Source organism: Protopterus annectens, chromosome 9.part0 (assembly GCF_019279795.1).
Source record: "Protopterus annectens isolate FY-2018-M chromosome 9.part0, PAN1.0, whole genome shotgun sequence".
In the NCBI taxonomy this organism is placed as follows: Eukaryota; Metazoa; Chordata; order Ceratodontiformes; family Protopteridae; genus Protopterus; species Protopterus annectens.
The window spans coordinates 1,199,915,400-1,199,940,806 of record NC_056743.1 but is presented as its reverse complement, the minus strand read 5'-3'; the positions used below and the strand labels follow the sequence as shown (position 1 = coordinate 1,199,940,806).

At 39.7% G+C, this 25,407-nt stretch overlaps 2 non-coding genes across 2 annotated transcripts; both read right to left on the bottom strand.

Moving 5' to 3' along the window:
- Nucleotides 1-12,651: 12,651 nt before the first annotated feature.
- TRNAD-GUC lies at nucleotides 12,652-12,723 on the bottom strand. The gene has a single exon. It is a non-coding gene; the product is annotated as a tRNA-Asp (tRNA).
- Nucleotides 12,724-18,532: 5,809 nt separating this feature from the next.
- Nucleotides 18,533-18,604, bottom strand: TRNAD-GUC. The gene has a single exon. It is a non-coding gene; the product is annotated as a tRNA-Asp (tRNA).
- Between the last annotated feature and the right edge of the window lie 6,803 nt (nucleotides 18,605-25,407).

The window sequence follows — 25,407 nt, the reverse complement described above, 5'->3', positions numbered from 1 at the left end:
ATGAATGTTGAACTTAAAACAATGTGGGAACATTGCCATCTACTGTAAAGAAAGCTAAGTCAAGCATTTCTTGTTGGTCCTTTGAAATTAAAATGACTTTATGTTGCTTCCTTTGAAGTTAGAATTTGGAGTTAATAAGTCTGGAGTAAGCATCCTGCCTATTGCTTTAACTTAAGGAATAATTACTAGAATTTCCATGTGAAATGTCATTTATTGCTCTAAGTGTAAAAGAATGTAAATGCAGTTTCTGTCAGCCTGGGAACTCCGGGAAAGTGTAAAAGAAATGATGTAAGGTTTTATCAGAACTGCAGTTTCAATTTTAACAGTGAGAACCAGAGATTATTAAGCATTTTTGTCCGACTATCCAACTCATAACACTGCCTGTTGCTTTACGTAAGTAAGTTATTTTAGAAGTGTGTTTTCTTGTAGCAATAGCTAGGAATTATAAAGTTTAGACCAAGTGTTTTTCTGTGATGTCAGAACTGTACTACTGATTTATTTTAAGTATTTCTGTGTGATCTCTGAACTCTTTTGACTAGCACTGTGTAGTAGAAAGTATTGTCTTGTGGTTTTAGTTATTTATTATTAAATATTTTAAAACATTTTAACTGCAGCTGGTTTGTGTAGAGATAAGTGAAGCTCAAGAGTACACTGCATATTTATAAAGTTTATTGTACAAAGCCACTCTAATAAGCCTTGACTGATTTGTCACACTTAACCAATTGGATAATAATATTGCACAGTAATAATTGCACACCCTTTTAAGGGCTTTGGGTAGCCGATAATGTTAGCTGGGTGGCGGCAGTAATTACTACCATAAAGTCTGTGTAAAAGGGGCACAGCTGGAGAACCTGTGCAAGCCTTCCCGAGGAGTGTCTGTGTGGTTGTATAAACTTATCTCAAAGTGTGTGTGTCGTCTACTTGGGCAGGGACACAAAACTCTGGTTGGACAGGGAGGGTGCTGGAGATTATAGCTTCCCAGCTAAGCTGAGATCTGGACCCTATAGCTGTGCCAGTGGGGAGTCTTATTGGGGACCTGGGGAGCAAGGGAGCGACCAGCCCCAGACTGACTGTGATCTCTGTGTGCTCTTAAGGGAAATTGCACTTTACTGTGTGTATTTGTTATCCTTTCCTCATATATGAGACACCCTCTCTGGTGTTAGTGGTGAGGATTGAGGCTCCTTGATTGCTGGGCCAGGGCACGGGCATCACAGTCACTTTCTCCCCAGACAAGACCACTGCTGTCATATGATAGCAAATGCTACATGGCTTCTAATCGGATTAAAGTTGAACTCTCACGGGCCTCTCAGTTTTTCAAAACAAACTGCTGCCTAACTTCAGTACATAGTTGTTCAACATGTCCTAAGGATGCCCTCCTACAATCTCTGAAGCCAAAGCCACAAAAGGAACTTTACTTGAAACCCAGTCATCCAACCCTCAGTGCAAAAAGCACAGATTCCCATCACTAGGACCCAATCTTTGGGAATCACTCCCTCTTTAACTTAATGAAATGATGTCATACTCAACGTTATGCATGCCTTGGACATCCCAACTTTTAATACAATGGAAAATGAGCAGCCTTCACGCTTGGAACACAACACCTTCCTCCACCTCTGTCAACTACGTCTTCTAAAAAGCTACAATCTGTCAGTAGAATTTTATTTCAGCTGATGTGCTAAGTTCCCCACTTTCCTATTCCGCTTACTACCACACCACCCTTCCTCATTTATCTCCCTCTTGTTTATAATCTAAATGTACACGTAGCCTTGAAATGAAGTCCTAATGTGTCCAGGTGTGTGAGGAAATTAACATAACACCACAAGTGTGAGGATAGGATGCAATGACAGTAACATTTGGAGATATCCACTTTCTGTTTTCCCATACTCTGGCCAGATATTTCCAGTAGCGGCTCTGTTCTCTAAGAGATCACCATTGGCCTCCTTCCCCTGAAGATGTGAGGTAAGCAGCTTGCGAATTCTCTGTACTACCAACTGTTTGTCACTCCCTTTGGCTTTTCACACTACATATAAAGAACACCCTGAGAAAAAAACAACATGCATGGAATGCCTCATTTAGACTTTTATTTATCCAGTATTTCAAGCTTACAGGTTTAGTGTCTTGATGATTCCCTGTAGCACTTTCTCTGTAAGGATTTGCACACAGGTAAGGGCTATGAAGAGTGGCCAGTTTGAACAAAAAAAAAAGACCACTGTAGCCCTGGCCACGAGCAAGCCATTAACCAACACAGATTCTGACTTCCTATCTGGAGCAGAGGAAGGAGGGGAGAGACATAAAACAAACAATCTCAGTCCAAAGAATTGAGACAGACTCCCGTCTCCACTGTAATGAGAAGCAAGGAACAAAATCTTTGGCGCTGCCTTGAGATGAGTAGCAAACAGGCCCATGTCCCAAATGCCTTATACAGTGACATACTAAAAAGCTGTTACTTCTAGAGTCTGCTTCTGGTGACTTTTAAATGGGATCTGCAAGAGAAACGTATTGTGATTTTGCCTCGCCAGTTATCTCTTCCGCACTATTTGTTATTAATTCTTTTGAGAAATGTAATTTCCCTAGGAAGCAAGAGGGGCTTCATTAGCTCCTTTAATGATAGAAGCAAGAAACTGTACTGTACACAAAAGAAAGGACAAGATCCTTCTCTTCAACTCACAATTCAGTTAACACACGGATGAGTATTTGAGACTTGAAGCTCTGTAATGATTACATAAAGGTGAAGACTAGTGATAAACTGGCTTAGGGGATCAATGCATATCACATTGCTAAGCTTACAATTTCTCTTTTCTTTTTATCACAGAAGTCTAACTGCATAAACAGAGGTAGGCAATTAGCAATACAAAATGCCTGCAGTGTACACTTTAATTTTTTCCTCCCATAAAGTGTCTTCTTGAAAAGTTTTAAAAAAACATACACTGAAATAATCTGACACCCACAAAAAATACATTGAATCAAAAGGTGCTTCTTTGAGCCATTCTTTATGCCACTGTAGGTGTTCACTGCTTACACCTGTAATTGTACTAGATATTTTCTCTTGCGACTCAACCTTTAGTAGTCTTATGAAAACATGTATGACTTCAGCCAACAACTTAAAGCAATTCAAAAAGACAGAAGCATTTTCCTGGAGCGTGCGCACATGCACACACACACACACACACACACACACACACACACACACACACACACACACACACACACACACACACACACACAGACACACACACACACCCACACACCCACACACACACTATTTCTCTTTCAGTGTTCTTTTCTTAACTGCCACTTTTTAACAAGTCATCTTTCAAAGCTGAAAGGGGTTGTGAAGAAGAAAGTGGCCACCCCAGGCACAGGAGGCAATGTAGCAGACCTACGAACCAGTCCCTACAAACATACCTAGCCATCACTTCAGAAGCAGTGATTATGACTGCTGAAATGAAAGTCATCCAGTGTTTTGAGAGCTAGGAACTGTAGAAGGGTATTATATGGTTACCACAAATACCTTTCTGCTTAGTCTGAACACCTTCTTTACTGATATTATTATTATTTTTTTATTTTTAACGCATGTGAACTCTTAACTAAAAACATGTTTCCTCTTTTCTTTGTCCTTCAAATGAGAAGAAAGTTTTCTTCTCTTGATTCCCAACTTTACACCAGAGACTATACCAATTGGGCTACTGCCCACAGTGCCAATAGAAATTGCTACAGCTCTATAGCCCTTAACAGATTTCAAGAACACAGCTTGCTACAGCTCTAGTGCCCTTAACAGATTTCAAGAGCATAGGTAAGCAGCATAGATCTGGATCCTTAATCTTCCTTTCAAATGACCTTCAAAAGGTGGTTAACTAAGTGACCAAGTACTAAGACTAGACTACAAAAAAAAATGGTCTCCCCGTCAGGGAATCGAACCCCAGTCTCCCGCATGACAGGTGGGGATACTTACTACTATACAAACAAGGAGTGGCTTTGACACTAATTTCCTACACTCTGAATGACTTCCCTTTTAAATGCTTTCTTAAAGCTACTGAAATCTCTATGATAAATTCCTGCTATGTGCACACTCATTTTTAAGAAAGACCAGTAAAGTACAATTATGTTTAACTTTCATTAAGTGTAAAACGTGTAAACAAAGGAGACCAAATTTGTTTCTGGATAAAACACCGAAGAGCTCATTTCACAAACTAAAAAACTGAGCCATTGATAGATAATTTCTGCCATTTGGAAGCAGTCACTGCCTTACAAACCTGGCTGATCTTGCAAACATGTTTAGGTATTCTGTGATCTCTCAGAAAAGTCAGTGCAGCACACTCCTATGGTACAATTTCATAGTGCAACATTTCTTATAACTGCAAAATAAGCAAGAAAGTAAATAGGGTACCAACTTCCTCTAAACTACGACAAGCAGTTATATGGCAGCTTCTTTGACGCTTGGATTTTCAACTTTTTTATTTTTATATAACTGCAATTCAGGGAACAGGCCCTGAAGGAAGCACACAACAACTGTCAGCTCATTGTATAAAAAAGGTAATGTTTCAAAAATATGATAAAAATAAGGAGGAAGTGCTACTTCTCTGCCGAAACGAACAAATGTGACTAAAATGTCAGGCTTTCGAAAGGAAATCCACGACTGAAAGTAAGGCATTTTCTTAATACTGTGTCTTAACACTTCAGTTTTTACTTTCTGCACAACAAACACATCTAGGATAAACTGAAGTTCTTCTTTCGGCTTTTTCCCACTTAGGGGTCACCACAGCGGAACTCTGGTCTGCTAATAATTGGCAGCAGATTTTTCTACAGGTGCCAAGATGCCAGCTCGATGCCTAACCTTCAGTGAAGGCATGCCCATTCTACACATGTCTTTTGAACACCAAGCAACCAAGAGTAGGACATGCAGACTACACAGAGAGGGCACTCCAGCCGAGAATCAGACGGGAGAACTTCTTGCTGTGAGGCAACAACACTACCGCTGCACCACCGCGGCTTGTATCTAGGATAGACTCATCTGTTATAATTGTTCCTTACTGGCTGTTAATTCATAAGATTTAACTGGGAAGAGGACAACTTTCCCACAGTCTAAATAGGCCACTAATGAATCCTTTCTGTTCTTAGTTTATACATTACTCATTTTAATTTGCACTAGTCTACATTTCTACACAACAGGCCTTGTCATTTCCAGTACTCTACTGATTTTAATCTAAATTTCATTTTTTTTTATTAAAATACTTGATATGTAACGTTTGTTTCTTTTATCTCATTTTCTTATTTTTCACCCACCCAGTACAGTACATCCAACTAGATAATCTAATCTCCCATGGACGACACGGCTATATAATCTAATCTCCAGTGAATGACATGGATTCTGGAGAGGACATAGAACAACAATGGCATTCTTGACACTTGCGTATGAAATACTCCTTCATTTGGACAAAGTGCTACTTAGTGATGAAATCTTCACTGACCTAAGTAAAGCCTTTCTCATCGCTGACCACTCCACCTTAGGATGCTTAATGCAAAGTTGTAGAGTGTGGTTAATGAAGCTGATCCACTGGATCCAAATCTACTGCTCCAATTGTGCGTTTTCCATCACAATTAGACTGTCAAATTCATAAAAAAAATTCTACTCAAACCTCTTCCTCTGGGATCAGTCCTGGCCGCCTTTCTCCTTCTCATTTTCACCAACAAATGCACGAACAACGTGCCATAGCCATGACTCATATCTTAAACAGAGGATATGGTATTTGTCAATGCTAGCCCCTCTATTTAGCCTTAAGCATCAGCTACAACCTCTTTTTAACACACTCCTCAACTGGATTAATAACAAAAATGTCCTCTTAACTCTCTGAAAAGTTTTAGCACTAAACAAAACCTCACCAAAGTCAGCAACTCCTTACAAATCAAAGAGCAGAAAATCTTGTATAGTGAAAATCTCTATTCGTTCACATTCTTTACTCTCAGGTAAATGGCTCTGCTCTTGTACCAGCCCAAGCTAATAGCAATCAACCACCACAGCATATTTCTATCCCTCCATACAACAGTAACCACTTAAAGACTTCTCTCCATACCTCACAGCTGCCCAGATTTTCAAACAACGTCCACATTTTTGGCTCATATTTTTGGAGGTGAAGAAGAGAGTACAGGCAGGATGGAGTGGGTGGAGAAGAGTGTCAGGAGTGATTTGTGACAGACCAGTATCTGTAAGAGTGAAAGGGAAGGTCTACAAGGGGGTAGTGAGACCAGCTATGTTATATGGGTTGGAGACAGTGGCATTGACAAAAGGGCAGGAATTTGAGCTGGATGTGGCAGAATTAAAGAAGTTAAGATTTGCACTGGGTGTGACGAGGGTGGACAGGATTAGGAATAAGTATATTAGAGGGTCAGCCCAGGTTGGAAGGTTTGTAGACAAAGCCAGAGAGGCAAGATTACGTTGGTTTGGACATGTGCTGAGGAGGGATGCTGAGTATATTGGGAAAAAGATGCTAAGGATGAAGCTACCAGGTAACAGGAAAAAGAGGAAGGCCTAAGATAAGGTTTATGGATGTAGTGAGAGAGGACATGCAGGTAGATGGTGTGACAGAGCAAGATGCACAGGACAGGAAGAAATGGAAACAGGTGATCCGTTGTGGCGACCCCTAATGGGAACAGCCGAAAGAAGAAGATGATGATGATGATGATGATGATTTTTGGACACTTCCTCATAAAATCCTGTGTTTTCTGGCAAATCACTGAAATGATCCGAGGACTGAATTCACTGAATAATGACATACATTTAAATTTCAGACTTCAACTCCTTCAGAAAATGTATGTTAAAACAAGCCCTGTTATTCTAGCAACTTTCTAAGTTTATAAGAGCAATATTTAAAATATGACCGTATTTTGGGGCTTTTGTCAGGCTCTGTCCAGATTTATTGCACTAAGAGGTTGAGAGGTATGTTCCTCCCCATATTTTCCATCACCCACAAATCTACCCCTCCCCACTATATTAACCTATACCAGCATAGCTAACAGCCCCTACCAGCTTCTTAGACTAAGGTGATAACAATTACAAACTTCATTCATAATATTTTCTTCTATCTTTATGTTAAAATGTACATGTATGCATACCCAAAGGTCTATATCTCCTCTGTAATAATAAAAAAAACTTACATATTACTACTATACTTAAATGTCTGGAACAGAAAACAAAGAACTGTCTTTTATATACGTTAAATGCTCATTGTATAATTGATGTACATTCTTTTATTTACTTTAAATATCTCTGTAAATTATTTGTAAAATCAGCACTGTAACTGTCAATGTGTTATTATTTTCGGAGTTTTTCTTCCTGGGCCTCCGCTGAAAATGGGCTTCCACCTAGATGGACTAGGTTAACAAATGTAAAATAAAAAGAAATTAAATTATATATCTAGGGATATGGCTTGACAATTCCCTTGCCATTCCTCTTCACCAAGGAAAGAATGACATAAAATAAACCAAGTCTTCTCCCAGGCCAGAAAAATCACCCACTTTCTATCCTACACAGGCAGATCTGCCATAGGGAAAGACATATTTCTATCACAGCTGGAATATGGGCTAACCTTAATTGTGGATACATCAAAAATTTGAAAAGCTATTCAAAACATCACTAACAAAATAATTTGATTCATCACTTTCTCCCCAGACAAGGCCACTGCTGTCATACGATAGCAAATGCTACGTGGCTTCTAGTCGGATTAAGGTGGAACTCTCATAGGCCTCTCTGTTTTTCAAACAAACTGCTGCCTAACTTCACTCCCATAGCTGTTCAACATGTCCTAAGGATGACCTCCTACAAGCTTTGAAGCCAAGGCCACAAAAGGACTTTACTGGAAACCCAATCATCCAACCCTCAATGCAACAAGCACAGATTCTCATCACTAGGACCCAATCTCTGGGTATCACTCCCTCTTTAACTTAATGAAACAATGTTATACTCAACGTTATGCATTCCTTGGAAGTCCCAGATTTTAATCCAATGGAAACTGAGCAGCCTTCAAGCTTGGGACATAACACCTTCCTCCACCTCTGTCAATAACCTCTTCTAAAAAGCTACAATCTGTCAGTAGAATTTTATTTCAGCTGATGTGCTACGTTCCCCACTTTCCTATTTCGCTTACTACCACACCACCCTTCCTCATTTATCTCCCTCTTGTTTATTATCTAAATGTACACGTAGCCTTGAAATGAGGTCCTAATGCAGTCTGTACTGTCTTTACTGGTTTGCCAATGTAAGACTGACTGCCGTAATGCATTAAGGTTATCTGTATTTCTACTTTTCACATAATGCAATGCCCTCACGTTGCCTGTTTTTCTGTCTGTTTTATCAGGCCAGAGGATGAAATTGGTCTACTCTGATTAGGAATCCACCACAGTCAACAAATTCAAAGAAATAAAAATAAAATAATGCATTTTCTAACACTTCTACTTGGTGTTTTTTCCTTCTATTCAGTGCAGAAACTGCAGGTGTGTGAAGAAATTAACATAACACCACAAGTGTGAGGAAAGGATGCAATGACAGTAACATTTGGAGATATCCACTTTCTGTTTTCCCATACTCTGTACAGATATTTCCAGTAGCGGCTTTGTTCTCTAAGACAGGAGTGTCCAACCTGCGGCCCGCGGGCCGCATGCGGCCCTCAGAGCTCTTCCATGCGGCCCGCGACCCTTAAATTTAAATTTAATTTTAATTTAACTTTTTTTCGTGTGTTTACACGTCCGCGTACTTTTGCTGTTCTGCGCATGCGCCAACTTTCTTTTTTTCACGTTTTTTTCATACCAGCGTCTTTCCGCTGGTATGCACATGCGCGAAAACACCGTTCGGGCGTTTTTATATTACTGGTAAACTAAAGAAAAGCTGAAGCGAGATCGTGGAGAGAGGATTTACTATTTCGTTGTGTACACACCGACTACACTACAACATATCCAAAGGTAAGTTAAGTATTTTGACACTGTGTCTGCTCCCTTAGTTTAGAATGGGTTAAGTCTGGAAGGTGCATTTTTGGAGTTTTTTTGTATTAATGGCCAGTTTGAAAGGGATCTGGCTGAGTGCTGTCTGTATTTCTGAGGGTATACTTGACAATCTGGATTAGGGTCTTGTCTTTAAAGGTGGACAACATCCAGTATTAGAGATTGTAAGGGTGGCAGTGACTCATTTCATACTGTAATGTAAGCCGTTGTCCATTCTTTATTGTAGGTAGTACATTGGCGTTTTTTGTTGTTAGCTCAGTTGATGAAGCATGGTGGTATTAGTAGCGGAGTTTGCAACAATAAGGGGCAGTTAGTGTTCAATCCTAGGAGTCCATTAATGGCTATGGAACATCTGGCTTCTGGAGTGAGGAGATCCGATATCAAATAATCTGCTTTAAGTTCTCCTACCTAATACTTTGTTAACTTGGGTCTCTAAGTAGAGAGTGAGAGCAAGAAGAATATAACATTATTCCTAAGAATTGGAGGTGGTTGTAGGCAAAATGTTGAGGGATCAGTGATGACAGGGATAAGGGCATGTTTAATTTTTTTGTGCAGCTTGACTGTAGTTGTGTTGGTATTTACAGCAAGCTAGCCTAACTAGTTCCAAAGTACTGCAAAATCAAACTGTAGCTTTCTAATTATTTCATGAGTTGAATTCCCATACTTAGTGACTGTGTAATGTATGTAGATGTGGTTTTCAAGTGTCAGGAAGTCATTATTAATAAATGAGAATACAATGGCTCCAAGAATGGACACTTGTGGGACTCTGCAAGAAATGTTTCCATTTACTGAGGAATCATAAGCTCCACATGTGGTGTAGGATTGATTGGATGGGTAGTTATGAAACTACTGCAAACCTCTGGAGTGAAGCTGAGTATTGTATACCTATTTAGTAATTGCTTACAACTGACTGTTTCAAAGCCTGTATTGAGGTCAAGAAGTATTGTACCAGTTATCAGACCAGACATGGTACTGTAAATGGAATGGAAGCAGTGTTTGACAGTCATTCGCAAGTGATTCTTTTTCCAAGTAATTTTGCTAGTGGGCAACTGTTGGCAGTAGGGTAGAAGTCTGAGGGATATTCTACTAAACGTTAAGAGATTTTCAATGTCAAATAGTTTCATAATTTTATTAGGTTTAATAGTTGCTTCACACTTAGGTCCCGAGTAACACATGGGACTTGCAAGTTCATGTGTAGTTCAAACATGTTTTAATAATTGTAGTACTACATTAACAGAGTATAACATAGTACTAGCTTTTTATTTATTAGTACTGGTTGATAATAATTTTATCACTACTACTATTTATGATAGTTTGGATGAACTTGGGTTCTTAGTTAAACTTAAAGCTAAAATGTACATTTTTAAACGAAAATACTTTTATGTATTTTATGCATTTTGTTAATTCTAAGAAACTATTGTACTTAATTAATGTTTTTAGTACTGGATGTACTGTTAATGGATTATATTTTTTATTTTTAAAGAACATCTAATATTGATTCCACCTTTATTTATAACAGGAAGATCTTGGTCAAAAATGTTAATAGTTCTTGTTTTTGAACTTATTATTTTAGCGTGAGCAATTGATCACATTAGACCGCATAAACCTGAGGTCTCTTGGTTGTTTTTTTTTGCTCCTCACTTGCCGTTTGCCCCCAGACCATTTCTGTTGACTCAATGCGGCCCTTGCAACTAAAAAGGTTGGGCACCCCTGCTCTAAGAGATCACCATTGGCCTCCTTCCCCTGAAGATGTGAGGTAAGCAGCTTGCGAATTCTGTGTACTACCAACTGTTTGTCACTCCCTTTGGCTTTTCACACTACATATAAAGAACACCCTGAGAAAAAAACAACATGCATGGAATGCCTCATTTAGACTTTTATTTATCCAGTATTTCAAGCTTACAGGTTTAGTGTCTTGATGATTCCCTGTAGCACTTTCTCTGTAAGGATTTGCACACAGGTAAGGGCTATGAAGAGTGGCCAGTTTGAACAAAAAAAAAAAAAGACCATTGTAGCCCTGGCCACGAGCAAGCCATTAACCAACTCAAATTCTGACTTCCTATCTGGAGCAGAGGAAGGAGGGGAGAGACATAAAACAAACAATCTGAGTCCAAAGAATTGAGACAGACTCCAGTCTCCACTGTAATGAGAAGCAAGGAACAAAATCTTTGGCGCTGCCTTGAGATGAGTAACAAACAGGCCCATGTCCCAAATGCCTTATACAGTAACATACTAAAAAGCTGTTACTTCTAGAGACTGCTTCTGGTGACTTTTAAATGGGATCTGCAAGAGACATGTATTGTGGTTTCGCCTCACCGGTTATCCTTTCCGCACTATTTGTTTTTAATTGTTTTGAGAAATGTAATTTCCCTAGGAAGCAAGAGGGGCTTCATTAGCTCTTTTAATGTTAGAAGCAAGAAACTGTACTGTACACAAAAGAAAGGACAAGATCCTTCTCTTCAACTCACAACTCAGTTAACACACGGATGAGTATTTGAGACTTGGAGCTCTGTAATGATTACATAAAGGTGAAGACTAGTGATAAACTGGCTTACGGAATCAATGCATATCACATTGCTCAGCTTACAATTTCTCTCTTCTTTTTAACACAGAAGTCTAACTGCATAAACAGAGGTAGGCAATTAGCAATACAAAATGCCTGCAGTGTACACTTTAATTTTTTTCTCCATAAAGTGTCTTCCTTAAAAGATTTAAAAAAACATTCACCGAAATAATCTGATACCCACAAAAAATACATTAAATCAAAAGGTGCTTCTTTGATTCATTCTTTACGCCACTGTAGGTGTTCACTGTTTACACCTGTAATTGTACTAGAAATTTTCTCTTGTGACTTAACTTTTAGTAGTCTTATGAAAACATTTATGACTTCAGCCAACAACTTAAAGCAATTCAGAAAGACAGAAGCATTTTGCTGGAGTACGTGCGCACACACACACACACACACACACACACACACACACACACACACACACACACACACACACACACACACACACACACACACTATTTCCCTTTCAGTGTTCCATTCTTAACTGCCTCTTTTAACAAATCATCTTTCAAAGCTGAAAGGGGTTGTGAAGAAGAAAGTGGCCACCCCAGGCACAGGAGGCAATGTAGCAGACCTACGAACCAGTCCCTACAAACATACCTAGCCATCACTTCAGAAGCAGTGATTATGACTGCTGAAATGAAAGTCATCCAGTGTTTTGAGAGCTAGAAACTGTAGTAGGGTATTACATGGTTACCACAAATACCTTTCTGCTTAGTCTGAACACCTTCTTTACTGATATTATTTTTTTTTATTTTTAACGCATGTGAACTCTTAACTAAAAATATGTTTCTCTTTTCTTTGTCCTTCAAATGAGAAGAAAGTTTTCTTCTCTTGATTCCCAACTTTACACCAGAGACTATACCAATTGGGCCGCTGCCCACAGTGCCAACAGAAATTGATACAGCTCTATAGCCATTAACAGATTTCAAGAACATAGCTTTCTACAGCTCTAGTGCCCTTAACAGATTTCAAGAACATAAGTAAGCAGCATAGATATCGATCCTTAATCTTCCTTTCAAATGATCTTCAAGAGGTGGTTAACAAACAAAGTGTCCAAATACTAAGACTAGACTACACAAAAAAAAAGTCTCCCCGTCGGGGAATCGAACCCCGGTCTCCCGCGTGACAGGCGGGGATACTTACCACTATACTAACGAGGAGTGGCGCTAACAAAAATTTCCTACACTCTAAAGGACTTCCCTTTTAAATGATTTCTTAAAGCTACTGAAAGCTCTATCTTAAATTCCTGCTATGTGCACACTCATTTTTAAGAAAGACCAGTAAAGTACAATTATGTTTAAATTTCATTAAGTGTAAAACATCTAAACAAAGGAGACCAAACTTGTTTCTGGATAAAACACCGAAGAGCTCATCTCACAGTGTAATAGTTTTAGGAAACTAAAAAATTGAGCCATTGACAGATTATTTCTGCTATTTGGAAGCAATCACTGCCTTACAAATCTTGCTGATCTTGCAAACGTTTAGGTATTCTGTGATCTCCAACAAAAAACAGAGCAGCACACCCCTATGGTACAATTTCATAGTGCCACTTTTCTTATAACTGCAAAATAAGCAAGAAAGTAAATAGGGTACCAACTTCCTCTAAACTACAACAAGCAGTTATATGGCCGCTTCTCTGTATGACACTAGGATTTTCAACTTTTTTATTTTTATATAACTCCAATTCAGGGAACAGGCCCTGACGGTAGCACACAACAACTGTCAGCTCATTGTATAAAAAAGGTAATGTTTCAGAAAATGACAAAAATAAGGAGGAAGTGCTATTTCTCTGCCCAAACGAACAAATGTGTCTAAAATGTCAGGCTTTCGAAAGGAAATCCACGATTGAAAGTAAGGCATTTTCTTAATACTGCTATGTCTTAACACTTCAGCTTTTATTTTCTGCACAACAAACAGGTCATTAACGCATGTAGGCTAGCCTCATCTGTCATAATTGTTCCTTACTGGCTGTTAATTCATAAGATTTAACTGGGGATAGGACAACTTTCCCACAGTCTAAATAGGCCACTAATGAATCCTTTCTGTTCTTAGTTTATACGTTACTCATTTTATTTTCCGCTAGTCTAAATTACGACACAACAGGCCCTGTCATTTGCAGTACTCTACGGATTTTAATCTATATTTCAATTTTTTTTAATTAAAATACTTGATATGTAACGTTTGTTTCTTTTATCTCATTTTCTTATTTTTCACCCACCCAGTACAGTACATCCAACTAGATAATCTAATCTCCCATGGACGACACGGCTATATAATCTAATCTCCAGTGAATGACATGGATTCTGGAGAGGATATAGAACAACGATGGCATTCTTGACACTTGCGTATGAAATACATTTGGACAAAGTGCTACTTAGTGGTGAAATCTTCACTGACCTAAGTAAAGCCTTTCTCATCGCTGGCCACTCCAGCTTCATTAACCACATGCTACAACTTTGCGTTAGGCATCCTAAGGTGATCCACTAGTTCCAAAACTACTGCTCCAATTGTGCATTTTGCATCACATTTAGACTGTCCAATTCATAAAAAAACTGTACTCAAACCTCTTCCACTGGGATCATTCCTGGACACCTTTCTCCTTCTCATTTTCACCAACAAACTCACACACAACGTGCCATAGCCGTGACTCATAGCTTACACAGAGGATATGGTATTTGTCAGTGCTAGCCCCTCTGTTTAGCATTAAGCATCAACTACAACCTCTTTTTAACACACTCCTCAACTGGATTAATAAAAAAATGTCCTCTCAACTCTCTGAAAAGTTAAGGTGTGCTATTTTAGCACTAAACAAAACCTCACCAAAGTCAGTAACTCCTTACAAATCAAAGAACAAAAAATCATGTATAGTGAAAATCTCTACTCATTCACATCCTTTACTCCCTGGTAAATGGCTCTGCTCCTGTACCAGCCCAAGCTAATAGCAATCAGCCCCCACAGCATATTTCTATCCCTCCATACAACAGTCACCACTCAAAGACTTCTCTCCATACCTCGCAGCTGCCCAGATTTTCAAACAACGTCCACATTTTTGGCTCATATTTTTGGACTGCTCCTCATAAAATCCGGTGTTTTCTGCAAATCACTGAAATTATCTGAGGATTGAATTCACTGAATAATGACATACATTTAAATTTCAGACTTCCACTCCTTCAGAAAAGGTATCGTAAAACAAGCCCTGTTATTCTAGCAACTTTCTAAGTTTATAAGAGCAATATTTAAAATCTGACCCTATTTTTGGGCTTTTGTCCCCATTGTGTCAGTCTTTGTCCAGATTTCTTGCACTAAGAGGTTGAGAGGTATGTTCCTCCCCAGGTTTTCCATCACCCACAAATCTACCTCTCCCCATTATATTAACCTATACCAGCACAGCTAACAGCCCCTACCAGCTTCTTAGACTAAGGTGATAACAATTGCAAACTTCATTCATAATATTTTCTTCTATCTTTATGTTAAAATGTACATATATGCATACCCAAAGGTCTATATCTCCTCTGTAATAATAAAAAAACTTACATATTACTACTATACTTAAATGTCTGGAACAGAAAACAAAGAACTTTCTTTTATATACGTTAAGTGCTCATTGCATAATTGATGTACATTCTTTTATTTGCTTCAAATATCTCTGTAAATTCTTTGTAAAATCAGCACTGTAACTGTCAATGTGTTATTATTTTTGGAGTTTTTCTTCCTGGGCCTCCGCTGAAAATGGGCTTCCACCTAGACGGACTATACCGGTTAACAAATTTAAAATAAAAAGAAATAAAAAGAAATAAAATGACATATCTAGGGATATGGCTTGACAATTTTCTTGCCATTACTCCTCACCAAGGAAAGAATGACATAAAATAAACCAAGTCTTCTCCCAGGCCAGAAAAATGGCCCACTTTCAATCCTACGCAGGCAGATCTGCCATAGGGAAAGGCATCTTTATTTCACAGCTGGAATATGGGCTACCCTTAATTGTGGCTACATCAAAACAGATTTAAAAAGCTATTCAAAACATCACTAACAAAATAATTTGATTCATCACTTTCTCCCCAGACAAGACCACTGCTGTCGTATGATAGCAGATGCTACATGGCTTCTAGTCGGATTAAGGTTGAAGTCTCATGGGCCTCTCAGTTTTTCAAACAAACTGCTGCCTGACTTCACTCCCATAGCTGTTCAATATGTCCTAAGGATGCCCTTCTACAATCTTTGAAGCCAAGGCCACAAAAGGACCTTTACTTGAAACCCAGTCATCCAACCTTCAATGCACCAAGCACAGATTCCCATCACTAGGAGGACCCAATCTCTGGAAATCACTCCCTCTTTAACTTAATGAAACAATGTCATACTCAACGTTACGCATGCCTTGGAAGTCCCAGATTTTAATCCAATGGAAACTGAGCAGCCTTCAAGCTTGGGACATAACACCTTCCTCCACCTCTGTCAATAACCTCTTCTAAAAAGCTACAATCTGTCAGTAGAATTTTATTTCAGCTGATGTGCTAAGTTCCCCACTTTCCTATTTCGCTTACTACCACACCACCCTTCCTCATTTATCTCCCTCTTGTTTATAATCTAAATGTACACGTAGCCTTGAAATGAGGTCCTAATGTGGTCTGTACTGTCTTTACTGGTTTGCCTATAAAAGACTGACTGCCATAATGCATTAAGGTTATCTGTATTTCTACTTTCCACATAATGCAATGCCCTCATGTTGCCTGTTTTTCTGTCTGCTTTATCAGGCCAGAGGCCGAAATTGGTCTACTCTGATCAGGACTTCACCCCAGTCAACAAATTCAAAGAAATAAAAATAAAATAATACATTTTCTAACACTTCTACTTGGTATTTTTTCCTTCTATTCAGTGCAGAAACTGCAGGTGTGTTTGGAAATTAACACACCACAAGTGTGAGGATAGGATGCAATGACAGTAACATTTGGAGATATCCACTTTCTGTTTTCCCATACTCTGGCCAGATATTTCCAGTAGCGGCTCTGTTCTCTAAGAGATCACCATTGGCCTCCTTCCCCTGAAGATGTGAGGTAAGCAGCTTGCGAATTCTGTGTACTACCAACTGTTTGTCACTCCCTTTGGCTTTTCACACTACATATAAAGAACACCCTGAGAAAAAAACAACATGCATGGAATGCCTCATTTAGACTTTTATTTATCCAGTATTTCAAGCTTACAGGTTTAGTGTCTTGATGATTCCCTGTACCACTTTCTCTGTAAGGATTTGCACACAGGTAAGGGCTATGAAGAGTGGCCAGTTTGAACAAAAAAAAAAGACCACTGTAGCCCTGGCCACGAGCAAGCCATTAACCAACACAGATTCTGACTTCCTATCTGGAGCAGAGGAAGGAGGGGAGAGACATAAAACAAACAATCTGAGTCCAAAGAAATGAGACAGACTCCAGTCTCCACTGTAATGAGAAGCAAGGAACAAAATCTTTGGAGCTGCCTTGAGATGAGTAACAAACAGGCCCAAGTCCCGAATGCCTTATACAGTGACATACTAAAAAGCTGTTACTTCTAGAGTCTGCTTCTGGTGACTTTTAAATGGGATCTGCAAGAGACATGCATTGTGGTTTCGCCTCACCGGTTATCCTTTCCGCACTATTTGTTTTTAATTGTTTTGAGAAATGTAATTTCCCTAGGAAGCAAGAGGGGCTTCATTAGCTCCTTTAATGATAGAAGCAATAAACTGTACTGTACACAACAGAAAGCACAAGATCCTTCTCTTCAACTCACAATTCAGTTAACACACGGATGAGTATTTGAGACTTGGAGCTCTGTAATGATTACACAAAGGTGAAGACTAGTGATAAACGGGCTTAGGGGATCAATGCATATCACATTGCTCAGCTTACAATTTCTCTTTTCTTTTTAACACAGAAGTCTAACTGCATAAACAGAGGTAGGCAATTAGCAATACAAAATGCCTGCAGTGTACACTTTAATTTTTTTCCTCCATAAAGTGTCTTCTTGAAAAGATTAAAAAAAAATCACTGGAATAATCTGACACTCACAAAAAATACATTGAATCAAAAGGTGCTTCTTTGAGTCATTCTTTATGCCACTGTAGGTGTTCATTGCTTTCACCCGTAATTGTACTAGATATTCTCTCTTGCGACTCAACTTTTAGTAGTCTTATGAAAACATTTATGACTTCAGCCAACAACTTAAAGCAATTCAAAAAGACAGAAGCATTTTGCTGGAGCGCATACATACACACACAAACACACACGCACACACACACACACACAAACACAAACACACACAAACACAAACACACACACACATGCACACACACATGCATGCACACACACACTATTTCCCTTTCAGTGTTCCTTTCTTAACTGCCTCTTTTTAACAAATCATCTTTCAAAGCTGAAAGGGGTTGTGAAGAAGAAAGTGGCCACCCCAGGCACAGGAGGCAATGTAGCAGACCTACGAACCAGTCCCTACAAACAATCCTAGCCATCACTTCAGAAGCAGTGATTATATCTGCTGAAATGAAAGTCATCCAGTGTTTTGAGAGCTAGGAACTTACATGGTTACCACAAATACCTTTCTGCTTAGTCTGAACACCTTCTTTACTGATATTATTATTTTTTATTTTTAACACGTGAACTCTTAACTAAAAACATGTTTCTCTTTTCTTTGTCCTTCAAATGAGAAGAAAGTTTTCTTCTCTTGATTCCCAACTTTACACCAGAGACTATACCAACTGGAACGCTACACACATTGCCAGTAGAAATTGCTACAGCTCTATAGCCCTTAACAGATTTCAAGAAGACAGCTTGCTACAGCTCTAGTGCCATTAACAGATTTCATGAACATAGGTAAGCAGCATAGATCTGGATCCTTAATCTTCCTTGCAAATGACCTTCAAAAGGTGGTTAACAAACAAAGTGTCCAAGTACTAAGACTAGACTACAAAAAAAAAAACATTTCCTCCCCGTCGGGGAATTGAACCCCGGTCTCCCGCGTGACAGGCGGGGATACTTACCACTATACTAACGAGGAGTGGCTCTGATACCAACTTCCTACTCTCTGAAGGACTTCCCTTTTAAATGCTTTCTTAAAGCTACTGAAATCTCTACGTTACATTCCTGTTATGGGCACACTCATCTTTAAGAAACACTAGTAAAGTACAATTATGTTTAACTTTCATTAAGTGTAAAACGTCTAAACAAAGGAGACCAATTTGTTTCTGGATAAAACACCGAAGAGCTCATCTCACAGTGTAAATAGTTTTAGGAAACTAAAAAATTAAGCCATTGACAGATTATTTCTGCTATTTGGAAGCAATCACTGCCTTACAAATCTTGCTGATCTTGCAAACGTTTAGGTATTCTGTGATCTCTAACAAAAAACAGGGCAGCACACCCCTATGGCACAATTTCATAGTGCCACTTTTCTTATAACTGCAAAATAAGCAAGAAAGTAAATAGGGTACCAACTTCCTCTAAACTACAACAAGCAGTTATATGGCCGCTTCTCTGTATGACACTAGGATTTTCAACTTTTTTATTTTTATATAACTGCAATTCAGGGAACAGGCCCTGACGGTAGCACACAACAACTGTCAGCTCATTGTATAAAAAAGGTAATGTTTCAGAAATATGACAAAAATAAGGAGGAAGTGCTATTTCTCTGCCCAAACGAACAAATGTGACTAAAATGTCAGGCTTTCGAAAGGAAATCCACGATTGAAAGTAAGGCATTTTCTTAATACTGCTATGTCTTAACACTTCAGCTTTTATTTTCTGCACAACAAACAGGTCATTAACGCATGTAGGATAGCCTCATCTGTCATAATTGTTCCTTACTGGCTGTTAATTCATAAGATTTAACTGGGGATAGGACAACTTTCCCACAGTCTAAATAGGCCACTAATGAATCCTTTCTGTTCTTAGTTTATACGTTACTCATTTTATTTTCCACTAGTCTAAATTTCGACACAACAGGCCCTGTCATTTGCAGTACTCTATGGATTTTAATCTATATTTCATTTTTTTTTTTATTAAAATACTTGATATGTAACGTTTGTTTCTTTTATCTCATTTTCTTATTTTTCACCAACCCAGTACAGTACATCCAACTAGATAATCTAATCTCCCATGGACGACACTGCTATATGATCTAATCTCCAGTGAATGTCATGGATTCTGGAGAGGACATAGAACAACAATGGCATTCTTGACACTTGCGTATGAAATACATTTGGACAAAGTGCTACTTAGTGGTGAAATCTTTACTGACCTAAGTAAAGCCTTTCTCATCGCTGGCCACTCCAGCTTAATTAACCACACGCTACAACTTTGCGTTAGGCATCCTAAGGTGATCCACTAGTTCCAAAACTACTGCTCCAATTGTGCATTTTGCATCGCATTTAGACTGTCCAATTCATAAAAAAAACTGTACTCAAACCTCTTCCACTGGGATCAGTCCTGGACACCTTTCTCCTTCTCATTTTCACCAACAAACTCACACACAACATGCCATAGCTGTGACTCATAGCTTACACAGATGATATGGTATTTGTCAGTGCTAGCCCCTCTGTTTAGCATTAAGCATCAACTACAACCTCTTTTTAACACACTCCTCAACTGGATTAATAAAAAAATGTCCTCTCAACTCTCTGAAAAGTTAAGGTGTGCTATTTTAGCACTAAACAAAACCTCACCAAAGTCAGTAACTCCTTACAAATCAAAGAACAAAAAATCATGTATAGTGAAAATCTCTACTCATTCACATCCTTTACTCTCTGGTAAATGGCTCTGCTCCTGTACCAGCCCAAGCTAATAGCAATCAGCCCCCACAGCATATTTCTATCCCTCCATACAACAGTCACCACTCAAAGACTTTTCTCCATACCTCGCAGCTGCCCAGATTTTCGAACAACGTCCACATTTTTGGCTCATATTTTTGGACTGCTCCTCATAAAATCCGGTGTTTTCTGGCAAATCACTGAAATTATCTGAGGATTGAATTCACTGAATAATGACATACATTTAAATTTTAGACTTCCACTCCTTCAGAAAAGGTATCGTAAAACAAGCCCTGTTATTCTAGCAACTTTCTAAGTTTATAAGAGCAATATTTAAAATCTGACCCTATTTTTGGGCTTTTGTCCCCATTGTGTCAGTCTTTGTCCAGATTTCTTGCACTAAGAGGTTGAGAGGTATGTTCTTCCCCAGGCTTTCCATCACCGACAAATCTACCTCTCCCCATTATATTAACCTATACCAGCACAGCTAACAGCCCCTACCAGCTTCTTAGACTAAGGTGATAACAATTACAAACTTCATTCATAATATTTTCTTCTATCTTTATGTTAAAATGTACATATATGCATACCCAAAGGTCTATATCTTTTCTGTAATAATAAAAAAAACTTACATATTACTACTATACTTAAATGTCTGGAACAGAAAACAAAGAACTTTCTTTTATATACGTTAAGTGCTCATTGCATAATTGATGTACATTCTTTTATTTGCTTCAAATATCTCTGTAAATTCTTTGTAAAATCAGCACTGTAACTGTCAATGTGTTATTATTTTTGGAGTTTTTCTTCCTGGGCCTCCGCTGAAAATGGGCTTCCACCTAGACGGACTATACCGGTTAACAAATTTAAAATAAAAAGAAATAAAAAGAAATAAAATGACATATCTAGGGATATGGCTTGACAATTTTCTTGCCATTCCTCCTCACCAAGGAAAGAATGACATAAAATAAACCAAGTCTTCTCCCAGGCCAGAAAAATGGCCCACTTTCAATCCTACGCAGGCAGATCTGCCATAGGGAAAGGCATCTTTCTATCACAGCTGGAATATGGGCTACCCTTAATTGTGGCTACATCAAAACAGATTTAAAAAGCTATTCAAAACATCACTAACAAAATAATTTGATTCATCACTTTCTCCCCAGACAAGACCACTGCTGTCGTATGATAGCAGATGCTACATGGCTTCTAGTCGGATTAAGGTTGAAGTCTCATGGGCCTCTCAGTTTTTCAAACAAACTACTGTCTGACTTCACTCCCATAGCTGTTCAATATGTCCTAAGGATGCCCTTCTACAATCTTTGAAGCCAAGGCCACAAAAGGACCTTTACTTGAAACCCAGTCATCCAAGCTTCAATGCCCCAAGCACAGATTCCCATCACTAGCACCCAATCTCTGGAAATCACTCATAGGTTCATAGGTTCATACGTTGATACTAGGCTATCAGCCCTAGGGCCTATACAAACCTAGCCATAACAATTCCCTGGCTATTTCTTTCCACATTATTTACTTTCCTGGACCTCTGTCTAGCAGGGCGACTGACGTGATCCCTGGGGTGAATTTCCTTTCTCCCATCCAATCGTCAAGGTTCCTCTTGAAGAGGTCCAAAGAGGCACTCTGCTTGACATATATGGGCAATCTATTCCAGAGTCTGGGGAGTCTCTGGATCAGGAACCTATCCCTCCAACATGTTTTGTTTATTGTGATGACAAGGTTTAGATCCCTGGAGCGTGTAGCTCTGAGGGATTGGGATTTCTTTAAGTGTAGCATGTCCAACAGCTCTGGGTTTGACATGGCCTTGTATGTTAAGCAGAGATCGCCTCTGAGTAGACGATATGCGACATAGCTGGAGTTTTTTAAGGCGGTCAGAATAGGCCATCTGCTTTAGGCCTGTGATTCTTTTAGTGAGGTATTTCTGAGGCCTTTCCAGTTGTTGCAGATGTCTTGAGAGGTACATACCAAATGGGGCGTTGTATTCTATAATGGGTCTAATGAGGGATGAGTACAGTGGGACAATGACCACCTTTTTTCTGGATGAAAAGCCCTTCATGATGAGGGGTGCCACATAGAAGGATTTCCTGACTGTTGTGGCGATGTGGTTATCGAAGGTGAGACCACTGTCCACCTGTGTCCCTAAGTCTCTTATCACACTTTCTGTGTTTAGTGTACTGTCACCTATATGGTAATTCATGGATACATGTTTTTTCCCAAAGGGGATAGCAATACATTTCTTGGCATTGAGCTTGAGCCCATGGCTCTGGCACCAAGCATCTGTTTCTGTAAGGCCCTTTTGTAGAGTATCCACATCATTTGGGGATTCAATAATGGCTCCCAGTTTGCAGTCATCTGCAAACTTTGTTAGCCACAGTCCCTTAGTGTTGACCTGTACTTCAGAGAAGTAGATGCCAAACAAGAGCGGCCCCAGGACTGAACCCTGAGGTACTCCACTTGTCACTTGTCTGGAGCTGGATTTGGAGCTGGCTACTTTTACAGTGTGGGTTCTATCAGTAAGCCATTTAGCAACCCATTGGGTGACATAGGGATTAATGCCCAACTTAGTAAGTTTATCTATGATTCCAGAGTGGGGGATGGTGTCAAAGGTCTTGGCAAGGTCTAGATAGGCTGCGTGGACCACCTTACCCTTGTCCATGGCTCTGGAGACTGACTCAAAGAAGTCAATCAGGTTCAGGAGACAAGATTGGCCCTTCACAAACCCAAACTGGGTGGGGTCCAGTGTTTGAAGGTTGCCAATGTCTTTGTTTATAAGTTCCATGATAATACGCTCCATGGCCTTGCAGATATGGCTTGTCAGACTGATGGGCCGGTAGTTTCCGGGTTCCAAGGTGGATCCCCTTGTGGATTGGGATAACTGTAGCTCTCGCCACTCAGTGGCACGAAACCTGAGGTGAGGCTATGATTAAACATGACACTTAGGTGAGGTGCCAGTTCATATTGTAGTTCATGTAGTACACAGCCCAGGATGTCATCTGGTCCCATGGATGCTGTATTCTTGGCTTTAGAGAGTGCGTTTTGTACCTGTGTGGCCATTATTACTGGAATTTGGCAATCTTCCGGTATTGAGATGGGCCATTTAGGGGGTGAGAGTGGGGTGAAGTTGGCACTGAATTGATCTGCCAGGATATTGGCAATATCCTTCAGATCAGTATATTTAATGCCATTCTGTTTTAGCTCAGAGCAGATCTGAGCATTGCCATTTAGATTCTTGACATAATTATAGAATGCTTTGTGGTTGTCTTTGCAATCTTTGGCAATTTTATTTTTGTAACTAGCTTTGGAGGATTTTATGAGGCATCTCAGTTTCTTACTGAGGCTAGTAAGGGAGTTTTTTGCATCCTGGGATTTTCCTCTTTTCTGCAAAAGTTTCTTCCTTTTGTTGTAAAGTTTGTTTATGGCAGGGGACCACCAGATTGGCTTCCTTATATTGGATGAGAGCATTTTGGTTCTATTTGGGATGGCACGATTCATGCATGAGTGGATGTGCTCACAGTGCCATAGTGTAGGATTCAGCAGTTGAACTTTCAGTTCCCGTCTGCATGGGTGTCATGAAGTTTGTCACTTCTGACTTGAGTAGCATGAAGTTGGCTTTGGAGAAGTTTTTTATGGTGGTTTCTTTACTGGGGGGGTGGGGGTGGGATGTGGATGTTAAGGGTGATTAGCTTATGGTCAGACCTGACTAACGAGGGGGTGACCATAGGTATGGAGCATTGATTTCCCATGTTGGTAATGACCAGGTCTAGGATATTGGAGCCCCTGGTGGGACTATGGATTAGTTGATCCAGGGCGCTGGAATTTATGAATTTCAAGAACCGTTGCGCAAAGGTGTTGGGACATGAGTAGTTTTCTCAGTTAATGGCAGGGTAGTTAAAATCACCCAGTATTAGGGTGTTTGGTTCTATCTTAATATTTTCCAGTATGTTTAGAAAGGTGTAGTGAGAATCTTGGGGTATGGTGGGGGATCTGTAGCAAGCTACAATTTGGATTTCAGTCTTACCTAGTGTTAGTTGCACTTGGAGAATTTCAGACACATTGTGTTGGCCAACTAGCCTGGTGGTGTGAATATACTTGGTGAATATTGACACTCCTCCACCTTTAGTGTTTCGGTCCTGGTTTGGTGGCCGAAATGTGTGGTAAGAGTTGTAGCCTGGTATTGCAGGGGTGCTCTCTGGAGCCTTGAACCAGGTCTCGGTTACTGCACAGATATCGATGTTCTCCATTTTAAGAGTGCCTCGAGAGTGCATTTTGAGGTTTAGACTTCTAGCATTGAGTAGCATTACCTTCAGATTTTGCATGCTTGTACCTGTTATGGTGGTGGTTTTGTCCTTTGAAGTTTGCCTAAAAAAGGCACTATAGGGTGGCAAGAGCCTTAGCCAGTAACCTGAATCCCAGGGGCAACAGATGCAGACCATCTCTGGCAAAGCATTGTGGTCGGTCAATCATGTCATCCCAGGCAGACAGATACTGGATTCCCTTTGAATGACACCATAAGCTTAGCCAATTGTTGAAGTCAATCATTTTATCCTTATATTGTGGTATCATACTGGGCGAAGGCAGGATGCTACTCAGGGCTAGGGTCATACCTGCCTGGACCACATGATCCGAGAGCTCTTCCATGTCTCTTTTCATGTAGTCCAGGGAGGTACGTCTCAAGTCATTCACTCCAACATGGACAATGACAGAGTCATATTTGTACTTGTTGTGGAGTGACTTGAGTGCATGCATTATGTGGCGGATCCTGGCACCCGACAGGCAGCTGACTGTAGTTTTCTCCTTATTCAACCTGGTGAGAGGGACATCAGTGTGCCGGACTATAGAGTCACCTATGACTAAAGTGTTAGGTACATTGTCTTGCCTTAGGGGCTGTTGCTGGGTGGCACACTGGTGTTGTGAACTATGTGACACATTGGTTGTGATTGGTGTTTGTTTGTGTTTCAGCTTCAGAGGTCTTTGCTGCTTGGGCAGGTTAAAGTTAAGGGCCTCTGCATATGTGGATTTAGGGGGTTGCTTTAAATATTTTTTT